The sequence below is a fragment of the Anoplopoma fimbria genome, chromosome 17 (genome assembly GCF_027596085.1).
Source record: "Anoplopoma fimbria isolate UVic2021 breed Golden Eagle Sablefish chromosome 17, Afim_UVic_2022, whole genome shotgun sequence".
NCBI lineage: Eukaryota > Metazoa > Chordata > Actinopteri > Perciformes > Anoplopomatidae > Anoplopoma > Anoplopoma fimbria.
The window spans coordinates 18,260,703-18,274,386 of NC_072465.1; positions in this window are offsets into that span (position 1 = coordinate 18,260,703).

Here is a 13,684-nt window from a genome sequence, read left to right on the forward strand (position 1 = left end):
ATGGCACTATGTTTTTCCCTCCAGAGTTTTTCTGTTAAAAAATGAAATATATCATCAGTTTCCAGTGGAGGAAAAAGAGAGACACACTGAGAATTACAAATGTATTTAGGCTAAGCTATTGTTTTTTTTATTTACTTCAAGTTAACCAACTGTAGGAAAACCAGCAAAGGGAATATTGTTTTAAAGTAAAGCACACTGATTTTCGTACATGTTGACTTTGAGTAGTACAGCATACCCGCTAAAACACAATTTCTACACTTAGCTTCAGTTGAGCAATTGTCCTGGGAAACCAGAGTTTGTGGTTTTACAAACCTCACTATGTGAGGGTTTTGAAAAGAAAACATGGTTTTACCACATGATCTGGTCAATCTCTGCTTTTTATTATCTGATCTTAAAAAGTCTAATCTGACTCCATTGTTTTAGAGCTTGGTATTTGTTCCAGTTGGAATATGAGAAGGCAACGATAATAACCCAGAGCCAAGGTACACAGCCGCCCTGTGTGCGATGTGTGCGGTGTTAGTGTGTGTGTGTGTGTGTGTTGTGTGTGTGTGTGTGTGTGTGTGTGTGTGTGTGTGTGTGTGTGTGTGTGTGTGTGTGTGTGTGTGTGTGTGTGTGTGTGTGTGTGTGTGTGTGCACGTATGTGAGCTTGTGGTTCTGTGGAAAACATGGGCCATTAGTCCTTTTCAATAGCAGCCACGTCTCCCAACAAGCTTTTTAGATTTTCCTGGAACCAGACATCTCTAAATAAATACTAGTTAGGTAAGACTGTGACAAAGCACAACAAGATGAGGTAACATCAGAGAGCAAAAAAAGACCAGCCGAGCGGTCTAATGGAGAGGGAGGGGGATCTGACAGAGGGGGGGTGACCAACAGGATTGTGAAGGGAAGTGGTTTTTGCTGATAAAGAAAGGGAAAGGGTCGATTGCTCCCACCGCTCTAGAGATAGAGGTGGATGCCATTAAGATAAGGAGGATTAGACCTGCCACCTAGCTGTCCTAGCTGCTACACCCTGAGGACAGGTGGAGAGTTAAAGACCCCATCCAGGGGGGTTTGTTGTCACGTTTATAGGATGGTGTTTGGATTTAGAGCAATCCAGTTGCATTTGTCACCACGAGCAACTCTGTCGTGAGCTTGGAAAACAGAGAACCACAAAACATTTTAATCAGGGCTGGATGAAGTATTCAGATCCATCACTTCAGTAAAGTAGCAATACCACAACGTATCAATACTCCATTAAAAGTAAAGTCTGGCATTTGAAATGTTACTGAAGTCAAAGGCTGGTTTGGGCTTCATGCACTGTTAAACTTTTATTTCAACAAAGTTTTTATATTCATGCAGTTTGTTCCAAACTAGGAACAGATGTTATGATGTTCTCATCACTCCCCCTTTTGTTATTATTTTCAGATTATTTTTGTGTAGTTTGACAAAATACTTTCAGGAAATAACTATTTGCTCTTGTTGGTGTCTCTGGGACACTACATATAATATTTACAAATGGAGACCAGACTATTTCAAAAACTGTATGCTCCATCTACTATGACCTTTTTCATATTGTTGCAACAGCACCAAGTTTACTGAGAGTTGTAAGCAATAACACATGTGCACATAAACATGTACTGACACTAACAAATACTTAACATTTTCCCTATAGCCGGCCCTGCATAAGTAGATTAAGTCTCCTTTTAAATGGCCTGTTTTTACTTGTTGTTGTTGCAAAGAATTATGCACGTTCACGCTCAGGTTTGGCCTGAATGAGGAGAAAAAAAGAAATGGCAGTGAAAATGTCCAGAGCCACCACGCTGTGGTTGCCCGTATTTCAACACATCAGACCTGGAAATGGTGATTTAATAGCCGCTGATTTATGAGCAGAGGACAGAGACCATGAGGTTCGCTTCAGGTCCGGTTTCTCCAAGTTAGTCAGCAGTGGGACCTCACGTCAGGGTTTTATGTCACTGCTGTGCTTAATGACCTGTTTGTTCTCCGTGATTAACTGCTATATTCTCCTCCTTCGATTTAGTGCATGTGTTTTAATAGGCCTCAGCCTTTGTTTCGGGGCTGAGGGACGACAATGAATCTAATAGAACGCCACCGAGCTGACAGAGTGTGTGAGGACGACCAACGCTGTCTGGTCAGACAGACAGTCTGCCTCAGCTGCCACCTGCGTCAAACAATCAATGCCTCTATTTCATCCAGCAAACCCTCTTTATATAAGCAAGACTATAGCATTGTTAGTATTTGTAAGAAAAGGATAAATGAAAGATAGCGTCACCTCTTCACAATAAATAGGCTTCTTGCTGGAAAACAGCCTTGGCCTAAATCGTTGCAATTAAAAACTCAAATATTCTGGGCTGGTTAAGCTGACTGCCGGTCTAATCCGACAGCATTTTACCCGAGTCATAATTAACAGGGAGAGGAGAATGTAAAGCAGTGATTAATACTATTGTCAAGCCGCAAGCTCAAAAATAGAGATTTCAGGCAAAAGAGAAAACAGTAGAAATGAAAAACTGTGTTTTATGCTGATTAATTAATCTGGCTACAAGTAGATATAAAACAAGCTGTTTTTATATCTAGTTCTTCTGTCCGAACCAGAGAAAAGAGTCATTTGGTCCTTGTTGTGCAACCTGTAATTTGATATCATTGTTCGTTATGAGACAGTTTTTACTGAAATATATAAACTGTCATCCAACAACAACATCCTTCTCTCCAGTTTCCAAGCACACAACATTTTCTGCCACAGGCTTTTAGTAAAGTTGAGCAGCCTTCTCCATGAAATACGTACAGTGGCATTCATCAACAATGCCCTAATTAAAAAGCTTTCAAGCTTGTTTATCAGATCCACTAATCACAGAGGCAGTCCATTATTTGTTTATGGCCTGTGTGAGAAAAAACATACGCTGCCTTACAGCTAATAAATCTCCAATAATCACATTGAACTTTCCTACTTAAAACGTTATTAGACTCTTGTAATTAGAGTCTTGTAAAAGCAGAGGATACTGTCTGCACTTTAGTCAGAACAGACGATGTCCTGAGAACTTAGACTAAAATAAAGCAGCTTTCAGGAGCATTAATTAGACTTTTTACTTGAATTTCATTGCTCTTTACAGGAGTTACATGGGCAGGTATATGCGTCTCTGTTTGCAGTGTACCTACCACAACGCTTACAGGATGACTTCATAGTTCAGAGGGACAGAAAGTTGACCTAACACTGTTATGCTTGATTACATGCGCTCTCTTGGCCTTTTCTGATTCCTGTGAGTACATCTCTCCCCAGAGGGACAACATGTGGACGTTGAGCACTCATTGAAGACGGTGCTCACATATGACACAATATGACTTACCTCAGAAGTATATAAATATTGAGAATATGATGCACATTATATTTAAAACCTACACTGCTAGAGTGTTGTATTTCGATTTATTTTGGGTCTTTTTGTTAGCAACAGGATTGTTAGACAAAGTAATTATCCTTTTAATGCAAAATAGGGCTTGTCACCAAAATTGCTAAATTGTCAAATGTATGTTTTTGGTGGCTGTATTCAAGGAAATTCCATGATTAGACCCAAATGCAGATGAAGTGATAAGAAAGGCAGGGAGAGTTTCAATGAATTAATGAAAAGATTACTTACAGCAGAGAGTTTTGCTGGTATAATGAGTTTATTACAAACAAGCAACACATGTCATGACGGACGTCTAGAGCGCCCGGAGGTCTCGAGTCGAATCTGTGAGTTCCCTACTTTTCGGGCTCTTATACCTCCTTATATATGGTACATGTTATTCACATTTGGGCTGAGGTCAAGACCTTGTATGGGGCTCCGACATTCTACACACCCTTTGCCCTTTGGCCCCTGGTATCCTGCACATCTGCTTCTTATCATATAAGGACAAAACACTTGGGGCCTTCGCTGTATTGTGCAAGACCTGAAAATATACCACATATTCCCCCTTCGAGACTTACACAAAGTCTCGAAAAAAAAGAAAAGAAGAGACATACAGGTGTATAATCATGACAAACTTAACAACCCGTCCTTTTTAACATTAAAGCAACTGTACGGAGTATAAAAGTGAGAGTGAAAAACCTGTCAGGCAGCTAATCTTTCTTGAAATATCCATTAAACAATGTAGACAGGAAAATTCTCTCACGGTCCCTCTGCCAAGGCGACCATACGCAGTACTCCATAACACTGAAATGTGGAATTTTAGCAATTTGTGTAAGGAAATGACTTAAGCAAATATATGGAACTCTCAGTAAATCAAAACAAAACAATGTCCAAAGTCAGGCTGGTCGACCCATCGCACCTTTCTATGGACCTTTTCCTGCCTACCCCACTGTCCCTAAACATCGAGAAAAAGAAAACATCCGAGGTCCCATTATATTTAGAAACCATCATTTCCCAAGCATTTAATACACAAAGAAGAAAATTCATTTTTAATAATACTAATGTAACATCTAAGAGAAGACATAAGACTGTATAACGCTGCAGTTTCTCAGCAGCCTTGACTCAGGTGTAGTGTCGATGACGTCTTGAATCTGGATGTTGTATCGCCAGTCCACGTTCAGAGTCCTTCAGACCATTCGTATTTTCATGTTTGAAGTGTCTGAATCCATTCAGCCCATCGGAGTCCCTGACAATCCACCACCCTCACAGTGGTCTTCCCCCAATATGTTCTAGAATGAAAGAAAAGAAAACCAGTATCTTTTGCATACAGAACAGATACAAATTAAAACATCAAACACAGAATAAGAACACTTCTATAAGTAAAAATGTGAAATTATAAATCATATTGTCCATTAATCATATTGTTCATTTGTTTCCATAATCATATTGTTCCCCCTTCGAGACTAAACAAAGTCTCGAAAGAGCAAAACAAAATCAACACTACAAACTACGCAAGCAATAACAGAGGTAAATAATAGGATTATAATCATATGAGATATTCAAAATGGATATTCCTCCACCAATTCGATCTTTATCGCGTCATCCTCATCCACGTCCGTGTCAGCTTCGTGTAATAATGGCATCAGAGTTTGATCGCCGGGCAGCACAACTCCAACCCATCTAATTATCATAGCCTTTGCAAAGGTCAACAACAGCGTACAAAAACAAAACATCACACACAACGACAGAACGAGCGCTACCAAAACCTGAACTAACACTGCTCCTAGTGGCCCCAATTTATCCTGCAACCAAGCATTTGCAGACCATCCCGCGTCTTCTGACGGGCCAAACGCATCTCTTATGAGCTTCAATGCCTCTATGACACTAGTCATATTATCAGAACTATCAGGAATCAACGTATAGCAAGCCGACCCTGTTAAGTTCAAAGTCATACAAAGGCCCCCTTGTTTGGCCAAAATATAGTCAAGAGCCATGTCATGTTTTAGCAACGTCAGTCTGTGGCTTCTCTGAGTGTTTGACAAATATTCAAAACCTCTTATGGTTTCGTTCGCAAAGCCCTGCAAGGTGTAGGTAATGTTGTCGATGTGATCTGCCAAGAATGTCACCCCATACCATGGAAATAATCCTATACCCCACTTCTCTCCTATACTTATTCTCCAATGGTAAGATTCCAAATTGTGGAACTGTGCCAACTCACGTTTCTTCCTACTACTTGAAGCGACATCGGATTGGACCCCATCTGGCCCTACTCCCTTCTGGATAGTAAGAACCTCATATGGAAGTTTCAACAGTGCCATATAACAGCATCCTGTCCACCCATATGGTAGAAATATGTATGCCTTATTATTACCACAGACCCACCAAATATCTTTGAAATTTCCTATAGTCACATTCCCCGGCAATATCTGGTTATGTACCCTTAAAATTGTCTTCTTTTTGTGTTCTGGTACCTGAAAAGATGCTTCATACGAATCATTACTATTCCCATGTTTCATTTTACCCAAGTCCATCATATAGTCATCACAATCTGATAACCCCATAAACGTTCCCGGCCCATCATAAGTTGTATTTGAACAAAAACAGCTGGTAGCTCCCACTTCTGTCACCTCCATTACATCAGGGAACGCAGTTCTGATATCTTCATGCTGATCAAGTAAATTTACATATGATAATTCCATCAACCAAGAACAAGTAAATCTAGGCCTAAACAGATGCACTGACAAAGACATCACTATATCTACTGCTGACTGCTGGTGATACAACAGCCATGATAATGCATAACTTTGACACATAGTGGTTAGTGGTTCTGGTATAGTCTCTAAAATCGAAGGCCATGAGTTCGGCATAGGACTTTCACCAGACATGGACCATCCGTTTTCACAACCGATCTTACAGAGTGGGTTACTTGCTGGAACCATAAGTTCCTACCTGCCCAAGGGTCTGCGATGTGTAACACTGAAGGATCAAACCCAAATGCTTTCCATTTAGTGTCTCTCTTTTGTACTGTATGGTATTGATCCATCATGTATTCTGGTGTCTGATCAGAGTCAACAAAGTTATTATCTACGTTTGAAATAGTCCTCTGAGCTGTCATAGATGACTCTACATACCTCTCTTCTATCCTCTGTTCTCTAACTTCAACAGTGTCATTACTGCTGTTCACGCTAGGCTCTAATTTTGACATTAGCTTCTGGGTTGCATTAATCACATCCTTAAATGTCCAAGATGTCATATTAGATGTCTGCGTTATATTTACAAATGTCGTAGATGCCACAGATGTCGTCACTGTTGTAGCATTCATCCCCTTTGGAGTCATAGCTAGAGTAGTAGCCTGGGTAGGTACATGAACATTCTTAGTTGTTTCTGGAACTAACGTAACAAGCTTCATCTGTGTACTAATCACCTTTGGAGTAGTTACTGTAGTAAATTGTTTCTGAACCCCTTTAGTATTCGTAGAAACTCCAATAGGCCCCAAATCTCTTATCAGGAGTGACACTCTACGAGTTACACGACCTTCGATCCAATAATTTTGATATGGAACAAATTTAAACTCCGGTTCTACATAAGTACACATGTATTCTCCTTCGTCTTCCCGAGTAACATTACGCAGGACAAGGGAACAATCATCTGTACTTTTCTTCCACCTCATCTCATTAAACAAAATATACTTCCTTTGATCACGAGGCACAATGTCATCTTCAGGTCTTGTCAACAACAAATCTTCACCACGACTATTCTCCCATTTGGGAGGCAAGTTACCACCACTGTTCCATCTCCCACATTGACAAGGAAGGTAAGCTGTTCCTCCTAACCTAACTCTGATCACAGTACTCAAAGGAGGTGACGTTATAGATACCACCTGAGGCGCCTTTGTAGTTACATGTGATGCATTTATACTTTCAATAGCTTTTGCCATTGAAAGAGTAGATTTCTCTTCCATTTTCCCAGCTTTCGTCTGGAGAGTTGATGTCATCGTTGTCAATTCTCTTGTTTCCCCAACATCTTGGAGGTCTATACTCTTATTCCCCCCTAGTATCACTAGAGACACTATGCGAACTCTAAATCCTAACTCGGGCCGCTTACTTCCAATATGTCGATCGTAAAAAGTACACCTGTAATCACCCTGATCTTCCTGTTGAGGCTTATGTACATAGAGACTACAGTCTCCCTCAACCTTCACTCTCCTTTTGTCATTAAGTAATGTATATTTCCCTAATGGTAATGTCTCTGACAGATCTAAGATCTTACCATGGCCATCTTTCCACTGAACTCTGAGTTTCCCTTTACCACTATTTTCTTCTGTACACTGACATGGAAGCCGAACTGACTCCCCCAAGGTTGCTTCAACCCTGGTTCTTGTAACGGTTTGGTTTGACTCTTCTCCTAACTGGTCTCGGGCTCCTTTGTCTAACTGGATCCCTGGGTTGTCCTGCAGCGGAGTCACCGCCCTTTGATATCTCTGGCGCTTTGCAGGCAACTGAAATAGGTCCTGCTGGGTCTGGGACATGTTGAAAGACAATGTCTCTAAATCTTCTTTCCTGTCCATCAACTGCCGAGTCATTTCTGGCATCATCAGGAATATGTACAGAAACATCACCATTGTCCACAACTTGGACGATCTCTCCTTCTGAATTCTGACTCTGGGGATTGTCATGCATCTCCCTCTCTGGTGTGTGTTCTTCCACATTGTCCTCGGGCTCTCTTGAGCCTTCAACATCTTGGCTCGGTGAATGTGGCGCCTCTTCACTTGGCGCTTTGACACAATGTGATAAATGATACCACGTGGGAGACCCTTTAACCTGGACCGCGGTTCCAGTACTGCGAACTACTTCAAATGGTCCTTCACGGCGTTCGTTATACCACTTCCGTCTAAACACCTTCACGAACACCTTGTCTCCAGGTTGCACTGTGATCCTTTTTTGCTCATTGAGCTTCTCCTGCACCTCCTCCTTAGTTTGCCTGTCAGACACATATGTGGATATTCTTTTATGTAGATTAACCATGTATGTGACATATGTTTGCATTTCATCTTCTAAAAGGGCCAGACTTGGACCTTTCCCACTTGTCCGCAGACAAGGCGTTGGCATCAGTCTTCCTGTAACCAACTCATGAGGTGTCATATGCAAATCGCGGAGCTCACTAGAGCGACATACCATTAACGCCAATGGAAGCGCTGCTATCCAATTTAACCCCGTGTGCTGGCATATTTTGACAATACGATTTTTCAGAACACCATTCATTCTTTCGCACATCCCTTGACTTTGCGGATGATAGACTGCACCAAGACGCTGTTTAATTCCTAGTTTTTGCAAAATCAATTTCACCGTCTTATCCACAAACTCTTTCCCATTGTCTGAGGATATTCGATCTGGAAGTCCCCACCTGCTTATGACCTCTCTACATAAGAACTTGGCAACCGATTGAGCATCTTTCCGTTTTGTTGGACAAGCCTCAGGCCATCGTGAAAATCTGTCCACAACGACTAGCATATATCTTTTCCCTTCAATCGGTTTTATCATGTCAACATAGTCCACAACTAGTTCACGCATAGGACCCCTTGGAGTTGGGATGTGGCCAGGAGGAACCGTCACTCCCCTCCGAACATTGTTTTTCAGACAGATAGTGCACCTGCCTATGACATAATCAATCTGTTCAAGCAAACATGGTGCCCAAAAACCATACTCTTTTGTAATCTTTCTCTTAACTTCCCCCCTTGCAACGTGAGCTAAACCATGCGCCTCCTGAATCATCAGACCCAACAGGTCTGGAGGTGATAGTATCAGCCCCTCATGATTTCTCCAAAGTCCAGTAGAATCTCGGGTGGCACCTCGGTCTAGCCACAACTGTTTGTCCATTTCAGGAGCAGCTTCCTGCATTAAAATCACATCTTTGAGCGTAATTTTGTCTTCCAAGTTCACTTCATGCGTGACGAGAAGAACTTTGCCCAATTTATCTGCTCCTGTGACTGCTCTTGCAGCTTCATCAGCCGCTCTATTCCCTTGTGAAACCCTTGATGCATCCCTCCTATGTGCTGCACACTTAGCTATTGCTATTTCTTTAGGCTTCATCATAGCATGCAGCAATTTCATGATCTGGGCGTGATGCTGTATCGGCGAACCATCCGTTTTCTTAAACCCTCGGTTCTTCCACACTGCTCCAAACAAGTGGCACACATTATGTGCATATGCAGAGTCGGTATATATCGTCACTCGCTTCCCTTCTGCCAACAAACACGCTTCAGTTAGCCCCACCAGCTCAGCAAGTTGTGCCGATGCAGGCTGTGGTATCCCTTCAGCCTTCTCAACTGCAAATCCAGTTCCTTGGGCTTTTACTACCGCATAGCCAGCACTTAATTTATCGCCCACACGATAACAAGACCCATCAGTCCAATACTCCAGGTCCACCACATGCAATGGGAGAGCTTGTAAGTCTGATCTAAGCCTAGAGTATTTCTCTGCTTCTTGAACACAATCGTGTGGCTCACCATCTTCTGGAGTTGGCAAATTCTCAGCTGGATTTACCGTAACACACCTTGCTAGGGTAACATCTTCCTGCTCTAAGAGCCTATGATAGTCTCTGAGCCTAGACATAGTCAAGTTGTTCTTACCATAATTCAAAAGATTTCTGAGACTATGATGTGTAAGAATTGTCACTGGATAACCCATTGTTACAGATGATGCTTTATTGTACATTAGAGAAACTCCCACCATAGCTCTGTAACACAGTGGTAACCCTAGCTCCACTTCTGAATAAGCCGTGGAGTAATATGAAATGGGTTGAGGACTCGTCCCCGTACCCGTTGGTTGACAAAGAACTGCACATGCATGTTTACCCCCAGTAGAAGTCGATACATATAACACAAAATTCTTAGAGTAGTCTGGAATTGCTAGCGCCGGAGCCTCTTGCAACTTCTTTTTTGTCGTTTCAAATGCCAAAAGGCCATCGTGTGTCCAGGACAGATTACAGTGTAGCTTAGCATTCCCAGTACTTTTAATCATAGCTCTCAAAGGCCCCGTCAAGCTAGCATAATCCTCAACCCATGCTGAAGAATATCCTGCAATACCAAGAAATGTCATCATCTCTCGGACTGTTCTGGGTTTTGGAGCCTTGCGAATAGCCTCCACGTGACTATCAGAGATGCTTCTGTGTCCCTGCGTTATTGTTTGACCCAAATAAGTTACCTTCTCCTGACAATACTGCAGTTTCTTCAGAGAGGCCTTGTGACCCCTCTCTGCCAGTATTTGTAGCAATTTAATTGAGTCCTTATGACATGTCTCCTCATCTGGTGAACAAATGATGATGTCGTCCACGTATTGAATTACATTGCTTTTTAATACCTGCTCTATCCCCTCCAAATCGTCTTTCACTATTTTGTTGAAAATGTGAGGACTATGTTTGAACCCTTGTGGCAGTCTCTCATACTCATAAGATTGTCCGTTGTACGTGAACCCAAATAAGCTTTGGCTTTCCCTACTAAGTGGAACACTGAAAAACGCACCACATAAATCTAACACTGTGAAATGTGTCGCATTTGGCGGAAGTTGGGCTAACAAAGTATGTGGATCCGGCACTTCTGCTGGAAAATCAACCACCACTTCATTGACCGCTCTTAAATCATGTGTCAGGCGATATGAATTATCTGGCTTCTTTATTGGCAACAAAGGCGTGTTGCTCTGGGGATCCTGTGTTATCCTTAAAACACCCGCCTTAAAAAGTCCTTCAATCTGTGGTTCAATTCCTCGGATTGCCTCTAATTAAAGGATTATTCTTCTGTACTATATCAACAGGAGTGATTACTTTTGGATTTTTAGTGTTCTTTTTCCCCATTATAACGGCTTCCTTATGTTTCGTTATTGTACTTTAAGAAGTAATTGCTAAAATTAAAACTACTCAAGGCTATTTAGATTACTTAACGGAAGCCTCCCCTTGGACGTCAGCAAGCCACACTCCGTGATGTGCCGGCCCGCTGCCTTGCCTCCCGTCTCAATTCTCATTCACCGTAAATGACATAACAGACAAGAAACAGGCAATGATTTAGTCTCTTGTGAACCCATTAGGTCCCTTTAACAGCATCATACATTTTATTCCTAAATTAAACCCCTACTTAAACATTGTAGCATTTAGTGAACACCAACTGGACCAAACAGTTCAAACGGCAAAGGAATTCTCTGTAACTCCCAAGAAAGTGTCACCGAACGCCTTCACACCCCTACATTCCGACCTCCATCTAGAGGGAGTTTTGAGACGAGTGAGGGGGGGTTTCAAATGCTACCCTTCTTAAACGAAGTTCATTGTGCATTTAACATTTATTATATTACGTCCCTTTTAAGAAGAGCTCATGTTTTATTTACTAACTTGTTCAATTCATTAAGTCTTCTAAAAAGAAGCTCATAGTTTTATACCTTACCTTATTCAATTCATTACGTCTTCTAAAAAGAAGCTCATAGTTTTATACAATACTTATTTAATTCATTACGTCTTCTAAAAAGAAGCTCATAGTTTTATACAATACTTATTTAATTCATTACGTCTTCTAAAAAGAAGCTCATAGTTTTTTACACAATACATCGGGCCACATATCTATCCTTACAAATTATTAAATGTCCCGTTCTCAAATCACCACCTATGCATGTTTATTCAATCATAATGTGTTTTTCTTTCTTTTAACTTTAACACATCTATTCTTTTCCTATGCATTTTATGGCACACAGTTTGAACACATCAGCAGCCAAGTTTCACACACACACATGCAGCACTCCTACGCACACCCATTCTCCCCCTCTCTTCTCATCCCAAAGTAAACACACACACTCATTCTCTTCACCAGTTTTAGATCCCTTCATTCATACAGCATGCTTATTGCCGCTATTTCCTTATTTTTTCATAAAATTTATGCTACCTCTGAGATGTAGATATTCGATGAGAGGCTGCATCAGACACCGTTCGTCAACAAATGTCAGAGTGGGAACAGTCAATCGAATTGTGATTCTACACTCTCCAGTTATTAAACTGACCATCAGATGTCATTCCAGGTTTTATTCGGCCCATACTACATGCTCCTACTCTTGAGGGCTCTATCCTATCCGATTTTGCGGCTCAATCATATGATCCTTTCCTTTATTTCCTTTATTTCCTTATTTCCTTATCACTTTTTACATTTATTTATACAAATTACCTGGATCCAGGTTTCCCCAATTTTGTCTTTCTAACTTAATTCCGGACTATGTCAGAGCCATCGTTACGCAGTGGCTAATATGCATGTGTCTTACCGTTAAGAAGTTGAGGGCCCCTCTTCAATTAATCTTGCACGATACTGTTTAGCACACCTTATCGTTACCATGAAGCTATTCTAAACTATTCCTTGTATTTCTCATACTTCTTTCCTTCACTTTTTATCTTCCCCCTTTTTACATTTAATTTAGCACGGAGCCTCACTTTAAACATCAAATCAACAGGACGTGTCCATAACAAGAAGGTTCTTAATTTACGGTGTGACCAAACAACTCCACATAACAGCCCCAATTCATGACCAGCATTCAATCGGGTGCGCTCACCGTATGTGAAGTTGTAGCAGAAAACCGTGAGGCCACCTCCGATCCTGTTCGTGACGCCAAATTTGTCGTATCTTTCATGCGACAGTGCTGTTGAAGTGATGAGGAAGGATGCTCCGCGGACACTGTTCTTGCTGGTATAATGAAGTTTATTACAAACAAGCAACACATGTCATGACGGACGTCTAGAGCGCCCGGAGGTCTCGAGTCGAATGTGAGAATCCTACTTTTCGGGCGCTCACACCTTCTTATATAGGGTACATGTTATTCACATTTGGGCTGAAGTCCAGATCATGGATGGGGCCCCTTATTCTACACATTTTGCCCGTTGGACCCTGATGTCCTGCACATCTACTTCTTATCTAAAACAAAGAGACGTGGGGCCTTCGCTGTATTGTGCAAGACCTGAAAATATACCACACATCCCCTATTAAAGGGTGGCTTAACCTTGAAGTAAACAAGTGTCACCTAGACAGGGACCAGGCAAAAAAGGAGAACGTTGTCTATGACACCAACATTTAACAGATATGTTTTTCATATACTTTTATGCAGACATCTGCTGTGGGATATCGTCTCCATCTCAGATGAAATCAGATGAAACATAACTGCATTGAACAAGTGTCTGTGTTCTTCCTATGTCAATCAGCTCTATGAGTGTCTGACTGTTCACTTCCACAGATGTCTCCTTAAGGACTTCACAACTCTCTCCCTGGGAACAAAGCACATCTGAGAGAG